We start from the raw sequence: 16,239 nt of genomic DNA on the forward strand, positions 1-16,239 counted from the left end.
TTTACAACATCATTTGAGGCCCATACAATATGATCTAGCTAAAAATCAACCTGCTACATTTGGTCAAGCATTTAACTAACTCACCCCTAATGCGGTGTCTGGAATGGCTTCTCTTTGGTGAGATGTGTGATGTTAGCTGGTGCTGATGATTTGGGGGCCTCAGACAGCCTTTGGGCCCAATGCTCCACCCCCAAGTCCCCCCTCCTGCTGTAAGATAGAATGAATTGGCAGGGTAAGATTCACGTATTCCTGGGACCTTAGCCAAGCTACTGTCAAAATGCCTTTAATTCTCAATAGAACAATAAGCAGGTATCACTATATGATAGTTTATATTAAAGTTCGTGAGAGTTTTCCAATTTTTTAGTGTCAAAATTCCAAAAATCTACCCTGCCGTATGATGCAGACATTTGTCTTGGGACATCCTAAATTAGTTCACGAGAAATAAATTGCAATAGGTAAATGTCATAATTTCTACACAGCTTCCTGTGACATGACTGAGACTGCATCTGCTGTAGGCAGAAAAGCATTTGTGGTTACAGCACTCATCTAGAGAAGACCTTCAGAAGAGCATTAGCGTTCATTAAGCATGTAGAGCTCGGGATAACTCTCAATTATGGCACCGCAATCCCACCCACTCCGGTGTTCAGCACAGACTGGCCCTAATAAATTGTAGTATCCAGCTATAAATAAGCAGCCAAAGACTCTGAAATAAACTAAATAGAAAGCTGACTATATTCCAACTTCCTGGGGGACAAGGATAATCTCATGTTTGCTCCTGTGCCTCTGTTGTACATATCACAGTGTGCATACCTGTAAACTTTATCTCCTAAAAGATCATGTCTACTTCACGGGGTGAATTGATGTGATGGTAAATGTGTGAAGCACCACAAAACAAGAGCGAGATGGGCCACGTTAAGCACCAAGAACACAAAGGTGTGCATATTAGAAAGCATCTACAAACACACTAGCCGGCTCCATATTTGCTTGCTCGATGTCCCTTCACCAGCCACTGGAAGCGGTCAATTTTCTACATAGTTCACAAAGGGCAGAGAAAACAGGCCTGTGTTGTTTATCTTCAATTCTAAAAGTATTTCTGACTGCACATCCTGCTAAACATCAAAATATCAATAAGAACTAGTGACTTCATTAACTGTGTCCTGAGGCTTGTGATGTAACTCATTTGTGGTACCCTAGAAACTAATTTCTGAATTTCTTTGTATTGGTTTTACTGTGTCCTCCCAGGTGATGCTTGTTCTAAAAGCAAATGTATATGCTTCAGACCAAAAAAAATCAATTTTAATTTCCAGAAAGATTGATATTGGTGTAAGTCGCTGAACATCACAGTTGTTTCATACCAAGATAACCTTGGTTCTGAAAGAAAAAAAAACCCTCTTGGGGACAAAAATACTATATACTTCCCCACCTAAGCAATTAAACAGGAAAGCACACACACACACACACACACACACACAGCTGGGCAGCTCGTTTATGAACATTGTTTATCATTCACATCCATCTACCAAAACGTACTGCCACTGAGTGCATCCTGGCCTTCCAGGACAGAGTGAAAGTGCTCCCAGCACGCCTGGCAGATAGCAGCCCAGGAGGAAGCCCACACCACCACCAGATCGAAGGAATCTGAACCTTCTTAGTATTCACCAAGGACCCTTATGCTCATATATATATATATATATATATTAAAGATTCAGCAGTCCCTTTTAAAATTTTTATAGGGTGGTAATTTATTTAGATAATGTTAAACAGATTCATGACGTAAAAAATGAGGCTGTTCTCTTCTTTGATCCATACCCAACCCATGGTATTTTCAACCACTTCATGTGCATATGAAAGTTGAACACTGAATAAGGAAGACCAAAGGGGAATCGCTGTATTTGAATTGTGGCGCTGGCAAAGAATACTAGAAGCACCATGGACTGCCAGAAGAACACACAAATCAGCATTGGAAGAAGTACAGCCAGAATGCTACTTAGAGGCAAGAATGGGGAGACTTCATCTAATGTACTTTGGACATGTTTGAAGAACCCAGTCCCTAGAGAAGGACGCCATGCTTGGTAAAGCGGAGGGTCAGAGAAAAACAGAAATGCCCTCACAAGATAAGACTGACATCATGGCTGCAACAATGGGCTCACACATAAGAAAAATCGTGCGGGGGCCACAGGCACTAGGATGGTGGTTCTTGCTGCAGTGAATAGGACTGCTATGAGTCGGAACCTGACAACAACATACCACTCATTATACCTGCAAAGGTCTAGCAAACCCTTGTACCTCTGCAGAATCTACTCTGATAATATTCGATTCCTTTGGCCTCATAAATGTAACTATGAGAAAAACGTATTCACACATACAAACCAAAATCTATACCCCAAACCACTGCCACCAAGTAGATTCCTATAGGAAAGAGTTTCAGACAACAAAGCTTTATGGAAACACACTGCCTCGTCTTTCTAGTGCACAGAGACTGGTGGTTCAAACAGTTAGCTGTCCAACACTTACTACCTACGCTCTTCACAATCTACATCAGGAAGGACAAACTGCAGATTTGTAAAGAATGACTACAAAGGCTACAAGTGACTGTGGCCTCATTCGGGTCACAATATTTTAAGTACTCTAAGCTTTCTTAAAGGAACCCTGGTGGCACTGTGGGTTAGGCCTTGGGCAGCTGACCACAAGATTAGTACTTCAAAACTATCGGTCATTTCATGGGAGAAAGATCAGGCTTTATACTCCCATAAAAAGTTATGATATCAGAAACCCACAGGTGGGTTGTACTCTGTTCTAGAGTGAGTAGTAGTAGATTCAATGGGGCAGTAAGTTTTCTGAGAGTTCAAAACATAACAGAAACACGCTTCTCTGGCAACCAGAACGCAAGCCAGAATGGTCTTTCTTTGTATACTTGAAGCTCTCTTGGGTTATCCTCCAGTAAAAGTACAACATGATCTCAAATCATATTCAGTTGTCAGCTAAAATATGTCTCTTCTTCAAGCCTCTCCCCTATGTTACCCAAGCATCCTTTCAGAATTCCAAACTCTGAATTGTTAACAGATAGATTAATACAAAGGAAAGCCAGGATAGTGTTCCAATTTAGCAGCTAATGAAAGTAGAGACACTGTGCCTTCTGCCTTCTTTCAATTATGGAGAATGTCCACAGAAAAGACCCAAGAGTTAAAACTAGAAAAAGTGGCTAGCCTACCAGTAATTCACTGTGCTACCTACAGATTCAAAGAGCACTCTGTCCGCAAGAACTCTCTGAACTGACACCTCTATATATCTACAAAACAATGATAACTAGTATTATAATGAAAATCCTGAGGCAATTTAAGGTTTTTACATTATTTATCTACTGCTGCATAACAATTGATGCCAAAATTTAGTAGCTTCAAACAACAGATACCTAACAAAATCAGGGAGTTTCTGAGGGATTCCATCCTTCAGAACTGGTTTAGCTGAGTGTTTCTGACTAAGGGCCTCTCAAGAGATCGCACTCCAGAAGTTACCCAAGACTGCAGGCACCTGCAGATGTTATCAAGAACATAGATGGCTCATCCATTTGGAAGGTAAACCTGGGCTGGCCGCTAGCAGAGGTCTCAGCCCCTTGCCACAGAATCTCTGTGATTGGCTTGACCGTTCTCACAACATGGTAGCTAGCTTCCCCCAGAGGTAGGGGTCCAAGGAGTAATGTCTCTCATGATTCAGCTTCAGAATTCCCAGATCACCATTTCTTCAATCTACAGATTACATAACAACCTATGCAACATGGGAGGGAATGAACCAATAAAATAACTCAGGGCCACTGAGTAGATTTGTATTCACAGAGACCCTCTAGGACTGGGTAGAACGGCCCCTGACGGTTTCTGAGAGTGTAACCCTTCACAGGAGTAGAAAGCTTCATCTTTCACCTGTGGAGCAAGTTGGTGGTTTCAAACTGCTGACCTTGTCATTAGCAGCCTTAGAGTAAGCCCTATACTACCAGGGCTCTGCACAAGGGAAGAGGGCATAACTATCAGGTGTGAGAGATCATTGGATGTATCTCGAAAACAGATTGTCACAGTCTTGAAATAAGCTTCAAATGATAGAAAGACTAATGTTCACGGTGGTTTTAGAATTGTTCTTTGCAACCCAAATTCGTGAAAATTATCAAGTAGAAAATATGAGGAGCCCTTGTGAGGCAGTTATGGAAGTGCTTGGCTGCTAACCAACAGGTCAGCAGTTCAAACCCACTCACCCTTCATAAGAGGAAGATGTTCAGTGTGCGTCATCAAAACGTACAGCCTTGGAGCCCACTGAGGAAGTCCTGCTATGTCCACATAGGGTTGCGATAGGTTGGCCTCAATGACCGTGGATTCATAAAAACACGGTCAGAAACAGGCCAATGGATGACACCTTGTAAGTTATTTGAAGGAAGTAGCTAATAAATGTTCATTACACCCAAACTAATTCTACATTTTTAGCCCTGCCTTATTGCTTTGGGATCAGTCCCAACACAATTTTCATGTGTCATTCTGTATGTTATTTTATTGACTTACCAATGTTATAAATTATAACACTGAACATTTAATGGCAAGGCAATAATATTTTGATATCAATAGTACTGACACTGATATAAATGTTATTCATAAAGCATACATTCCAAAGACTTAAAACCAGAAAATCACAAATTACAGAACTATAAATTCCCTTAAGAGGGGAGGGGAAAAAATCAGCCCCATCGAGCCAGCTCTAACTCACAGAGACCCCAGTGCGCCCCCAAGTAAGAATGTGCCCAACGGGGTCAAGGGCTGCATCTTTCATCCATCGGGAGGCCTTTCTTCTGATTGCCAAGTCTTTCCCCTGATGCGCCCACTGTTGATTTCAGCCATTCCTCTTTCAGTTGGTAGCTGGACACTTAACCAGTGTACCTCTGAACGTCATTGAAAAGACCTTAACAGGAAAGGCTCTTGGCAAGACTTCATCTCATGTACATCAGACATGTTATAAGGAGAGATTAATCCTGAGAAAAGGATATCAGTCTTGTAAAGCAGGAGGGCAGGAAAGGGAGGAAGACCCTCTATGAGAGGACACAAAGCAGCACCAAAAGACTCAAAAACAACAATTGTGAGGATGGTGCAGGACCAGGAAGTATTCCATTCTGCTGTATGGACAAAGGAGAAGCTGAGTCAGAACTAACTTGAGGGCAGCTAACAACAAGAACGGCTCTTCGCAGGGATTTAATGGTTAAACCTAGGGGGTGGTCCTTGTAAATCCATGATACCAATCGCTCTACTTTTCTTTGTCCAAAACTTTCCATAATAAAATGTAAATGGTATCCTCATTGAACAAAAAATTTTCTGACAAGAATATTTCCTTAAGATACAGAGAAAGTTACTTATTCAATGGAGTTCTTTGTGAGCTCCAAAGCTCACAAAGCAAAAAGATAATAAGCATATGCCATGTACCATAGCATGACATCTTCAACCCTGTATCACCTAATCGAGACATCTCAAGCGATTTCATACATACACACACACACACACACACACACGCACACACAAACTCTTCAGCAAACCTTTAGCTACAGGTGATCGCAGCTGTAAAGATACTAAGGGTTGAGTAAACAGTTACACCGTATGAATAAACGGCTACATATAATAATGCTACATTCTTACATAGCTCAGGCTTCTTTCATTTAACTGGCATGTTACTACTGTAGCTAATCCTGATTTTACTCTCTCAATTTTTTTAGTAAAATAAATCCATGGGCATTCTTGATTCTGTGTACAAGAAGAGGTTAAACTAAGCGTTTTTTTTCCTGGAAATGAGGAAAATCGAGCCTCCCCACCCCCAATGTATTCTTCTCTCTCAGGCGCCTGGTTCATGTCTGAAGGAGAAAGGAGGAGACTGCGGGAGCAGTAGTGGGGGCAGCTCCTGTACAGGTAGGGACTGTGACTCACATTCAGCATTGAAAAGTCAATCATCCTAACCAGAAAAGTAACTGTAGCCTTTCTGTCCATTCAACAGCAAATATTTTACGAGTGTTTGCTACATGCCAGGAACTCCCTTAAATGTTTATTCTCTGACACAATAGTCACAAAAAAGCCTTCTCCACAACTATTTTACAGATAGAAAAATTGAGATTCAGATTAAGAAACTAACTAACCCTAATTCAACTACCATAAAGTACATTACAGAACTGGGATTCTCCTTGTGCTATATTGCTTTACAATGAATTGGCAGAATAAAGAAGCCATGGCTTTTGTACGAAGATACTTAGTGAAGTAAATGAACAAATTATATTTTTTTAAATATGGGGATATGCTGGGGAGGATGATTTCCATGGGGTATGACGATCTTGTTGAATTTGCAAAATTAGCATATAAAAGCTATCCTATCCTCCCTCAAACAGTGCTCGCAATAACTCACTGCCAACAAGTAAATCCCAACTCCTATAAGATAAGGTGGAACCAACCGCTCTGTGGGTTTCCAAGCCTGTAACTCTTTATGGGAGTAGAAAGCCTCACCTTTCTCCAACAGAAGGGCCAGGGTTTCAAACTGCTGGCCTTGCAGTTAGCAGCTCAACCTGTACCCACTACACCACCAGGGGCCCCTAATGCCGTGCTCACAAACTTTCCAAAATACACCTGGTGGCACAGAAGCTTACGTGCTGGGCTGCTAAGGGAAAGTTGGCTGTCTGAACTGACCCAGTAGCTCCACAGGTAAAATCCTAGATCTCTGCTTTGTGAAGCCTAGAAAGAAAGCCCTCTGAAGCAGTCCACTGTGTCATCAGAGCCCCTGTGAGCCCTAATCAACTCAACAGCACCTAACCAGAAAGAGGACTTCAGCTCTTTCCCGGCAGACAAACCAGACTGCTGTCAATGAAGCCCACCAGTCCACGTACAAACGGGCTGCAGATAAACATGCAGAAACAAAATGGAAAGACCTTCAAAACCTGAGTATGTTCCAATTGTTCTACATCACTCATCCAAACACTGGCCTTCTCGTTCTGTTCTCAAGAAAACGTTGGCTCTCTGTCACTGGCAGTTCTTCCAGACCTTGAAATCCCTAGGCCCCCATTATCCCAATATGTAACCAAATTAGCACAATTAGCAATTTCCCCAAGTGCTACCACTCTTATGAAAATGCCGCTGCTCAAAAAGTATCACTGCTCTTGGACGCCTGATACCTGATCCCTTCAACACCTCGCGATCACACAGACTGGTGTGCTTCTTCCAGGTGGACTTTGTTGCTTCCAAGCTAAATGATGGGGAGTGCAGATTGGGGACCCAAAGCCCATCTCTGTGTGGGCAACTGGACATCCCCTTACAGAAGGGTCATGGGGAGGAGATGAGCCAGTCAGGGTGCAGTGTAGCAATGATGAAACATACAACTTTCCTCTAGTTTCTAAATGCTTCCTCCTTCCCCACTATCATAATCCCAATTCTACCTTGCAAATCCGGGTAGACCAGAGGATGTACACTGGTACAGATAGGAACCGGAAACACAGGGAACCCAGGACAGATTAAGCCCTCAGGACCAGTGGTGAGAGTGGCGATCCTAGGAGGGTAGCGCGAAGGTGGAGTAGAAAGGGGGAACCGATTACAAGGATCTACATATAACCTCCTGAGGTAGTTTATTGTGCCAACCTGGCCAATAAACACATGTGGGATTAACTGAAAGGAGGAAGATAAATGCCTTGGCAAGCCTAGCCTCTCTTGCTCTTTGATCATGGGACCAGTGTGCAGCCACCTTGCTTGTTCTGTGCCTCAATTTGCAAGCTACACTACCTGTGGGATGCCTAGCCTGTGGACTGTGTCGCTGTAATTTGAGGTTCCTTCAAGACCTGCTTCGCCACACCATTGGAATTTACATCTCTTAAGCTGGGGACTGCCAGACCCTGTCATCTGGCTGACTATCCATGACCTGCCTTGCTGTTTGCTTCCTGTGCCCGGATAGCCTGAATTGCTCTACAGAGGACTACCCAGCGGCCCTCAAGACTCGAGGGACTGCCAGTGTCTCACAACTGTCTCATGGGAGTGAGTTGCAATGAACCATTTGTACTACTTTATAATTTAATTAACTATTTATTTCTTATGTTACATATCTATGTCAGTGAAGAGATAACAGAGATAACTTTGAAGACATGGAGTTTGTTGCTTTTTTAAAGACCAATGAAGGCTGAATTACATTCAGAATCCACGCCCCTGTAATGCTTGTCTTGAGACTTCATCCTGGATAGTGGAAGATGATGACCTATGGAAACATCACTACCAGAAGCTAATATCAGATATTATTGTTGACAGTCAGACATGGGAAGAAAAATGGAGTCTGAGTAGAAAGATAGCTCTGGGAATTTCCCCTACCCTGAGGTCCACTTAACCTTACAGAAAATTATTTTTCCTTACAAAATGAAGGGAGATCTTAAATGGCTAAGAGAAGGGGGTTGGGAAACAACATATTTCTCTTTTGTATTCATGTAAGTAAAACCTGGGGCCTACTGGGAATATTCAGTTCTACAGTTTCTGTTATGTGATTATTCACTGCCTATATCCATAGAACACAGAATAATATGTTCACCTTCTCATGAATGAACGTGGGGGGGTGGGGGGAATCAGCATCATTATTCTCCCATCATACAAAGGCCAATCTCCTCTCTCCATTTAGGAATTTATTTCTATTGCCTCTGAATGTGTGTCTTTCAGAACCCATCACTACTACGCATATACGGCTAAGGCAAATGTAATTTTATTTTAAAAAATTAAGCAAAAATATCAAAATACAAAGCTATTTTTTTTAACCTAGCCTCCATCTAGGTCCACACACTTTGGAAGGTCATGTTTCCACCTCTCTGATGCTTCCCCGAAGAATCCTGTGCTCTTTGATGGGCCCTTCAAAATGTCAGTGTGGGCATCCTCCAGAACAGGCGCCCTCAAACTACGGCCCGCGGGCCACACGCGGCCCGCCGAGGACATTTATGCTGCCCACCGGGTGTTTTTGCCCCATTTGTTTTTTACTTCAAAATAAGATATGTGTAGTGTGCACAGGAATTTGTTCATAGTGTTTTTTAAACTATAGTCCAGCCCTCCAACGGGTCTGAGGGACAGTGAACTGGCCACGTTTAAAAAGCTTGCGGAGGAGTCTTACTCCAGGAACTGGATCATGTTCCTTTTCAATGCTCTCATTCCCTAAGCTCAGTCAGAAGGGCAAGATCACGGATGTAGAGTGGATGAGGTAAGGGTTCTCAAGAACGTCTCCTAGGACAGCCCCTGACACCGTCAAGGACTAAGCAGGAGCATTTTCAGGGTGGAAAACAATTGCTCAGTACAACTTGCCTACTCTTTTTCTCACTGATACAGTTTTCAATTTTCTTAAAACTTCTTCCTCGTAAGCTCCCATGATCACCGTGTGTCCTCTGAGAAAATTAACCCCTTTGGGGTCCAAAAACCAGCTGCCGCAACCTCCTCAGACCCCACTATCGTGACTGGATTTTGGGTTTGAAAGCACCTTCCCAGGACAGAGACAAGTGTATTGTTGAGAGAACCTGTCTGCAGCCACCCACTGAGAGCAAAGACACGTTTCAACAAGTTTTGTTCAGAATAAAGCCATGCATGCAAGGTTGAAATCCTAGTAGCAATGCTGTTCAGCTTACCTTGAATACACCTCCGCTTATGCAGGATTATGTCTATTGTTGATAGAGTCAAAAACAGGAAAAGGTGACTGTGCCCATTTTCCTCTGGGGAAAATGTAGCTGACTGGCCTGACTGGAGGGAGATCTGTGAGCACAACCCTGGGCCGCAGTGACAAGTAGGGACGTGCCCTTGGACTCTCGGTTCCTACTCCCATGAACTGCTCCCTACTCCCAACACTGCTAAAATTGGTACACCCTCCCCTGGTAAGATTTGTTGAGAGTCTCACTCTAATTAGAGGTCAAATGCACGTGCACACTTCTCTCTAAATTATTTTTTATATAAAAATCAAGAATGGTATCATGGTTATGTGCTCTGCTGGTAAGCGAGAGGTCAACTGTTCAAACCCACTAGCCACTATGACGAGGAATCATGGGCAGTCTGCGTCAGGAAAGCTTTACAGCCTTGGAAATGCAATGAAGTTACCGTGAGTAGAAATTAGCTCAGAGGCAATGGGTACATAAAAACTAACATTAAAGCCATGTGTTTTCTGATAATTCGATAGCATTTGAGCAGACAAGTAGCTAAGGGGCATTGCAAAACTACTAGACTGGGAAATCATTCTTCTCACCTGAGTCAAAGAGTTAACCCTGGTCTAAGCAAAAGAGCAAGCACACCAAGGTTTTTTTAATTTCTATCAAGTCCCAAAATGAAAAGGGAGTGTGGACACTTCAGTTTGCACCCAGGACAACCAACCCTTTCTTGTTGCCATGGGTTACCAGAAAGATCCAGTAGGATCCCTCCAGAGCACGTGAGAGAGGTCTTCTATCTATTTCAGAAGTAACAAAACAATAGTATTGAGGAATACAGTCTATTAAAATATCAAATTACAAAAATGTAGTTAACCCCTCTACATGAAAACAGGGAATAAATAAATTGGATAGATGTTTTTGCTTCCAAAAACAGAGTTCATCACTGCCAACCTTTTATTAAATAATCCCTATAGAGATGTAATCACAGAATAAAAATCTTAATCAGGATCAATGTACTATAAATAAAAGAGTAAATTTTGGCGTGTCACTAATACACCTTTTAACCTCAGATTCCACAAGGCTTACTCAAAATAGATTTTGTAAAATCTTTCACATGTACACACACACAGGAAGGTGTAGTCACATCAAAATATTGAATGATCAAGTACAGCCAGCCCCCCCCCATGATAATTTCATTGCACCTATAATTAATTGTATATTCAAGTTACACTTGGTCTACCAGGAATACACCTACCTACCAAACACCAAAATTTGAAGTCGGGATAAAGAACAGTTTAGGGCGATGAGAGTCTTCAATGGAAGGAAGGGAAAATATTAAAAGTGTGCTTTGGGGGCCAGTCTTTGCAAATATTCCTCAAGACTGGATGGATTATTATGACCTACAGCAGGAAAAGTAATAGGTGTGGAATTAGGAAGATACAAAAGCATTTAAAGTGCAGTTTCTTAACTGTCTGTAAACAAAGACAACAGTGTAGAGTGGAAAGGCACTGGTTCCTCGTGTTTTGTTCTCTTCCGGGTCCTTGGTTGGGGTGATTTTGCATTCCATCAGGAGTTCCTCTTCTTTCTGATCCAGTCTCTATTCCAAGAGTCTTTATTCTATGTTACTTGCTCAACTGGAAAAAAAAATGTGCACACAAAGGGAAGGAAGCAAAAGGGAGCTTGCTAAAGCTGAGCCCTTATTTCTAGATAAACCCTATATATGGTACCACTGAAATAACACAGAGGAATATAATTGATTAGGGTGGTTTTTATCTGCAAAATATTCTGTGAAAACATGTGAGCCTAACAAGTACATTCTTTTTCTAATCATACCAATCCCAGTTCTGTTTAAAAAGAAGTCTCCTTTTTGGTCCCCTTTGTTTTCACATGAGGCATGTTATGTGTCGGAGAAAAATAAAAGCATCGTGAGGAAGTGTTTCAATGTAAACAAAGCAGAACGAATTCTACAGGAGATCTGAACCCCTTTTCAGTCATGAGTATGGGCATACCCACCTACCTGCTAAGAGAACTAACAAAACCCCAAGGTCTGGTTTATTGCCTTTTCATCATTTCAGCAAAAGTCTGTCTACTTAGCTATTTGACACGAGAATCTGTTCTTTGACAGACTTCTGGCCCCAGGTTCTCTTAGCACCTTCTCCCAGAGATTGCCACTCAGTCTGCCTGCACTTTGGGGAGCAAGCCTCTGAACCTTAATTATTAGCCACTCATGGCAGTGACTCAGAAGCACAAGTCTGAATAAGGATCAGAGGAGGAGATCATTAAGGTGATAGCAGTTGCAGGTTCTGCATAACCTGGAGAAAGAAGAAACGCTGTCTCCCAAGTCACCTCAAATTAAATGTCAAAAGGGAGAATGAGTAAATGAATAATTTAAGAGGGGCGTTCCTCTACAAAGGCTAGGTTTTTCAGAAAGATGTATTTACCTATATGCCGGGTTCCCTTTATATACACATGTAGCCCTGACCATTTGGAGCACTGGTGCTATCTGCACAACTCTGATTCTGCCACACCGACCACGGGCCAGCATTTCTGCAGAAGGGGGGGGGGCGATCAATAGATCCAGGAAACAAATACTTGATGGATGAGGAAGGGTCTGAAAAAACGACCAGGTTAAGGCGGTCGCGTTGCAGGCTTCCCAGGCTGGCTGAATGAACTGGTTGCAGCCCATCCCTCGTTATTTTATTTTAAGGGGAAAGGGACAGGGGTGGAGGGGGCGGGGGGGGGGGGGAGAGAAAACAGGGAAGGGAGAGAATAGAACGGCGCGCGGCTGAGAAAAGGAAGAAAGACACGAGGACCGGGAACCAGAAAGGACGGAAAGGGAGAAAGCGAAGAGGGGCGGGGAGTCGGAAGGAAAGCTATGATGTATTGACGCTCGCCAGCCGAGCGCTCCGTAGCCCACGCCAGCATCCCCGCTCGCCCGCTCGGCCGGGTGGGCGCGGAGAGCCCGGCTCCGAGGTCCCGGTGCTGCCGACAGCCTGCCCGCAGCCTCAGCCCAGCGCCGGCGACGCCGAGACGCCCCCAGTATCCCGCCACGGCCACTCCCCGGACCGTGCCCGCACCCCACCCCCGACCAGTGCCCGCACCCCATGCCCAGGCTCAGGGGGGAAGCAGAGCCGCGCTGAGACAGAAGGAGCAGTCGGGGCGAGGGACACACACCCCCGCAAAAATACACACACACGCACGCACACATACACACACAGCGGCAGACACACAGACGTGCAGTGTGCTTCCAATGGGCTCGCGGGGGGCGCGGAGCCGCGGCGCAGGGAGGGGACCGGCCGCGAGCACCTGGAGCGGAGCACGCTGTGGCGAAGAGCCGGGCCGCCGCGCGGGGCTCGCCGCTTCCCCACAAAAGGAACTTTGCAAGCGCGCGGCGGGCTGTCCGCGGGCCAACGGGAGCGTGGCGTTACCTGGCCGAGGTGGAGCGGGCGGGCGCGCGGGCCGCGGGAATCCTCAGGTTTGCGTCCGGGAGCCCCCCTCCGCCGGGTTACTATGGCAATGGTCTCGCCGCCGCGGAGAAGGAGCGGCCAGGTCCAGGCACGTCCTCGTCGCCCCCACAGCGAACTGCCCCGGCCGCCGCGAGCAGACGCGGGACCCGGCGCGGCGCCTCCCAGCCCCGCTCGCTCGCTCGCTCGCTCTGCCCCGGCGGGCGGGCCGCGCCTCCCCGCCCCGCGCCGCCGCCGCCGCCGCCGAGCCGCCCGCGGGCCGACCGAGCCTCCGCGGCGCGCAGCTGGGAGCGAAAGCGCGAGCGAGCGAGCTCGCCGCCGCCGCCGGTCGGCTCGGGCGGCGCGGGGCGCTGTTTCGCGACCGCGCAGCTGGAATTTAAAGAGACAGGCGCGGCGCGCGGGTCTGGGGTCGTGGCCGCGGCGGCGAGGCAGCCTGGAGACGCCCACCGTCTCCACGCCGCCGACGGGGACCGAACGCGCCCTGCGAGAAAAGTTTCCTGCGGGGATGCGGGGAGGAGCCCGCGATGACCCGCCTCAGTCTCCCCTGCCGAGAGCAGAGCACAGGTTCCGAGGCGAGCGCAAGAGGAGGGCTCTCCACCCCCTTGCCGTGGAGACGGGGAGGGAAATGATTTGTATGCTCAACAAGTCGTGCACCTATTTTCAGCAGCTCGCGTTTCCGTCATTGTGCACCGACTTTTCATTGAAAGCACACACACACAGTCTTTTATGAAAGACTGAACGGGGAGGTGGTTGGAGGAGGATATAGTTGTCAGCTATCTGGGGGAAAGGGGGTCCTCTTTCTCTTCCTCTCCAGCTAAGGAGGCTTCTCCGTCTCTTCCCCACCAGCCCAGGGGAACAGGCTTCAAGCTATCTTCCCAGGTCTACTCCAGCATCCCCAGGCTGGGCACCTTCCAGCCTGCATCTAGTCTCTGTGAGTGTCATGGCCTGCCTCCCTCGGTCAGAGTAAGCAAGGCTTCGGCATAGGAAAGAATCTAGTCGGGCTTTCAGGAGGCAGTTACAAATAAGACTCGGATCTGTGCTGTTCCCAATAAACAGTTCAAGCAGAATGCATGGATACATTCACATATTCTGATGACACCACACATTTATTTGGGGAATCAGATTATGATCCAGTTAATGTGTTTAGCTACTGTGCTCTTCACTCTTCAGTGCTCTGTGCTCTGTATATTGAACTGTCTCTTGTTGGTGCCACTTCCACCCCAATTTTGCTCACTGGGGACGAGCAGTAGACTCTCTTTGTAGTCCTGGCAACCGAAGTGGCTACACAAAGTCACTCCTGGGGAAGGAAGCAAATGTTTAATGAATGTGGGTTCTCCTCTCTTGGATTGCTAGAAGCTATCCTCAGAAGGAATGAGTCCATCCTATGGGTAAGAGCCATATACTGTACATTCTAGACCCTCTGTATTTTGATGAATACGGTACATGGCAAGCATGCTACATTCTAACGCAGTGTCTCAAATGCCTTGCCTCTCTATCAGCTTATCTCCAGTAGCTATGCCTCCTCCATACATCCTTCCTCATATACCTTGCTGCCAGAGTAAGCCTTCAAAAAACCACTAGTTTTATCTAAAACCCGTGCTTGGTTCTCAATTCCCTTCAGGGTGATGGCTGCATTTCTTATTAGGACAAAGAACAATACTTCGGAAACTTTAGCATGCATTAGTTACCTGGAGCTCTTGTTAAAACAAAGGCATCTGGAAACCTATACCTGGTTTTCCTCCTTTATTAGGCCCAGTGTGCAAGGTGAAAAGAATAATGTTTTTCTAAAACATTCCCAAGTGATTCCGATGGTCGGGACCACACTTAGAGAACCACTGGCATAGATCTTTTAGGTTCTGGCTCCTTCCTGCCTCTTCCCTCAACTGCCCACAAGACTCAAGCAGGCCAGGTGTATTAACTTATGCCATGCTTTTTCATACAATACCTACTCACCGTTGCTTCCAAGATATACATTAAAAAAGAAAAAAACTGTGCCAAGTTGATTCAGACTCACAGCAACCCCGTGTGTGTATCAGAATAAAACTCTGTTCCAACTTTCTCCTGCGGCAGCTCTGCATGGACCCAAACTCTCAAACTCACCGTTAGCAGCCATGGGCATTCACCCTTTGCACCAACCAAGGATTTCCAAGATACCCTTAGTAGTCTTACTCCCAAGTGGACCCAAATGCCTCCAAGCAGCAACATTTTAAACTAGTTTTAGTCAACCCAGGATGGATATTTGAATCATCTAAGGAATTGAAAAAACAAAACCAAGGGTGCTGCATGGTTTAGAATATAAAAGTGATCATGTTTCATGGAAGGAGGGAAACCTTGCCTTGACCTTTCTGGGAGCCTGCTCCGTACATGGCATTTTAGAGGTGCTCCCCGACAACCTCATCAGTGGGCTGATGGAGCTGAGCCCTGCCTCCTACATCTGACTTTGTCGTTGCTTCCATAGCCTTGTGCCAACTGCATCAATGCTGCTTGATAGCCAGAGCTCAGTGACAGTGACACAGCTTTATGATCAGAAATGGGATCATCACATGCTTGATGGAGGCCTGCAAGTTAAATATCATGTAACCAAAAAATAAAACCCAATGTCACAGAGTTGATTCTGATTGACCATGAGCATGTAAGAGAGAGTAGAAGTGCCCTAGGGGGTTCCCAGGGGGAAAGTTTACAGAACTGCCACATTGCTCTTCTGAGGGATTTCTGGTGGGTTAGAACTGCAGACCTTTTGAGCAAGGGAATACATGGAAAACTAACCCATTATCACGCAGCAGATTGGTGGCAACTGTGAATGAAGCTAAGCGGAGTGTCTAGGGAGGCCATGACCTCCTTGTAAGGCACACAAAGGCAGTTTTCCACTGGCATAAACATATATCCTGTTAATATTCAAAAGCATTTTGTGACTTTGACAAATAGCACCTGAGCACTCATTGCTCTTTTCCCCGAAGGTGGTGCATTCACATTCTAGGGGAGGGTGCTTCCCCAACTCAACTGTCTACAGATGTGCAGCCGCTTCAGGCTGACGTGAGAAAGGCTTTCCTGGCTGCTGAGCATGGTTACACTGTCGTCTTGTTCTATGATTTACATAGTAGTAAGGAGACACTAAAATGCTATTAA

At 45.5% G+C, this 16,239-nt stretch overlaps 1 protein-coding gene across 1 annotated transcript in view; it reads right to left on the bottom strand.

The window, feature by feature from the left end:
* Positions 1-13,227, bottom strand: part of NAV3 (neuron navigator 3) — a 924,907-nt gene extending 911,680 nt beyond the window's left edge. Inside the window, exon 1 of the mRNA XM_075551244.1 lies at positions 13,078-13,227. The gene's annotated coding sequence lies outside the window, so the exon portion shown is untranslated. The remainder of the gene's footprint in view (positions 1-13,077) is intronic.
* Positions 13,228-16,239: the final 3,012 nt, after the last annotated feature.

This window comes from Tenrec ecaudatus, chromosome 6 (genome assembly GCF_050624435.1).
Source record: "Tenrec ecaudatus isolate mTenEca1 chromosome 6, mTenEca1.hap1, whole genome shotgun sequence".
Lineage (NCBI taxonomy): Eukaryota > Metazoa > Chordata > Mammalia > Afrosoricida > Tenrecidae > Tenrec > Tenrec ecaudatus.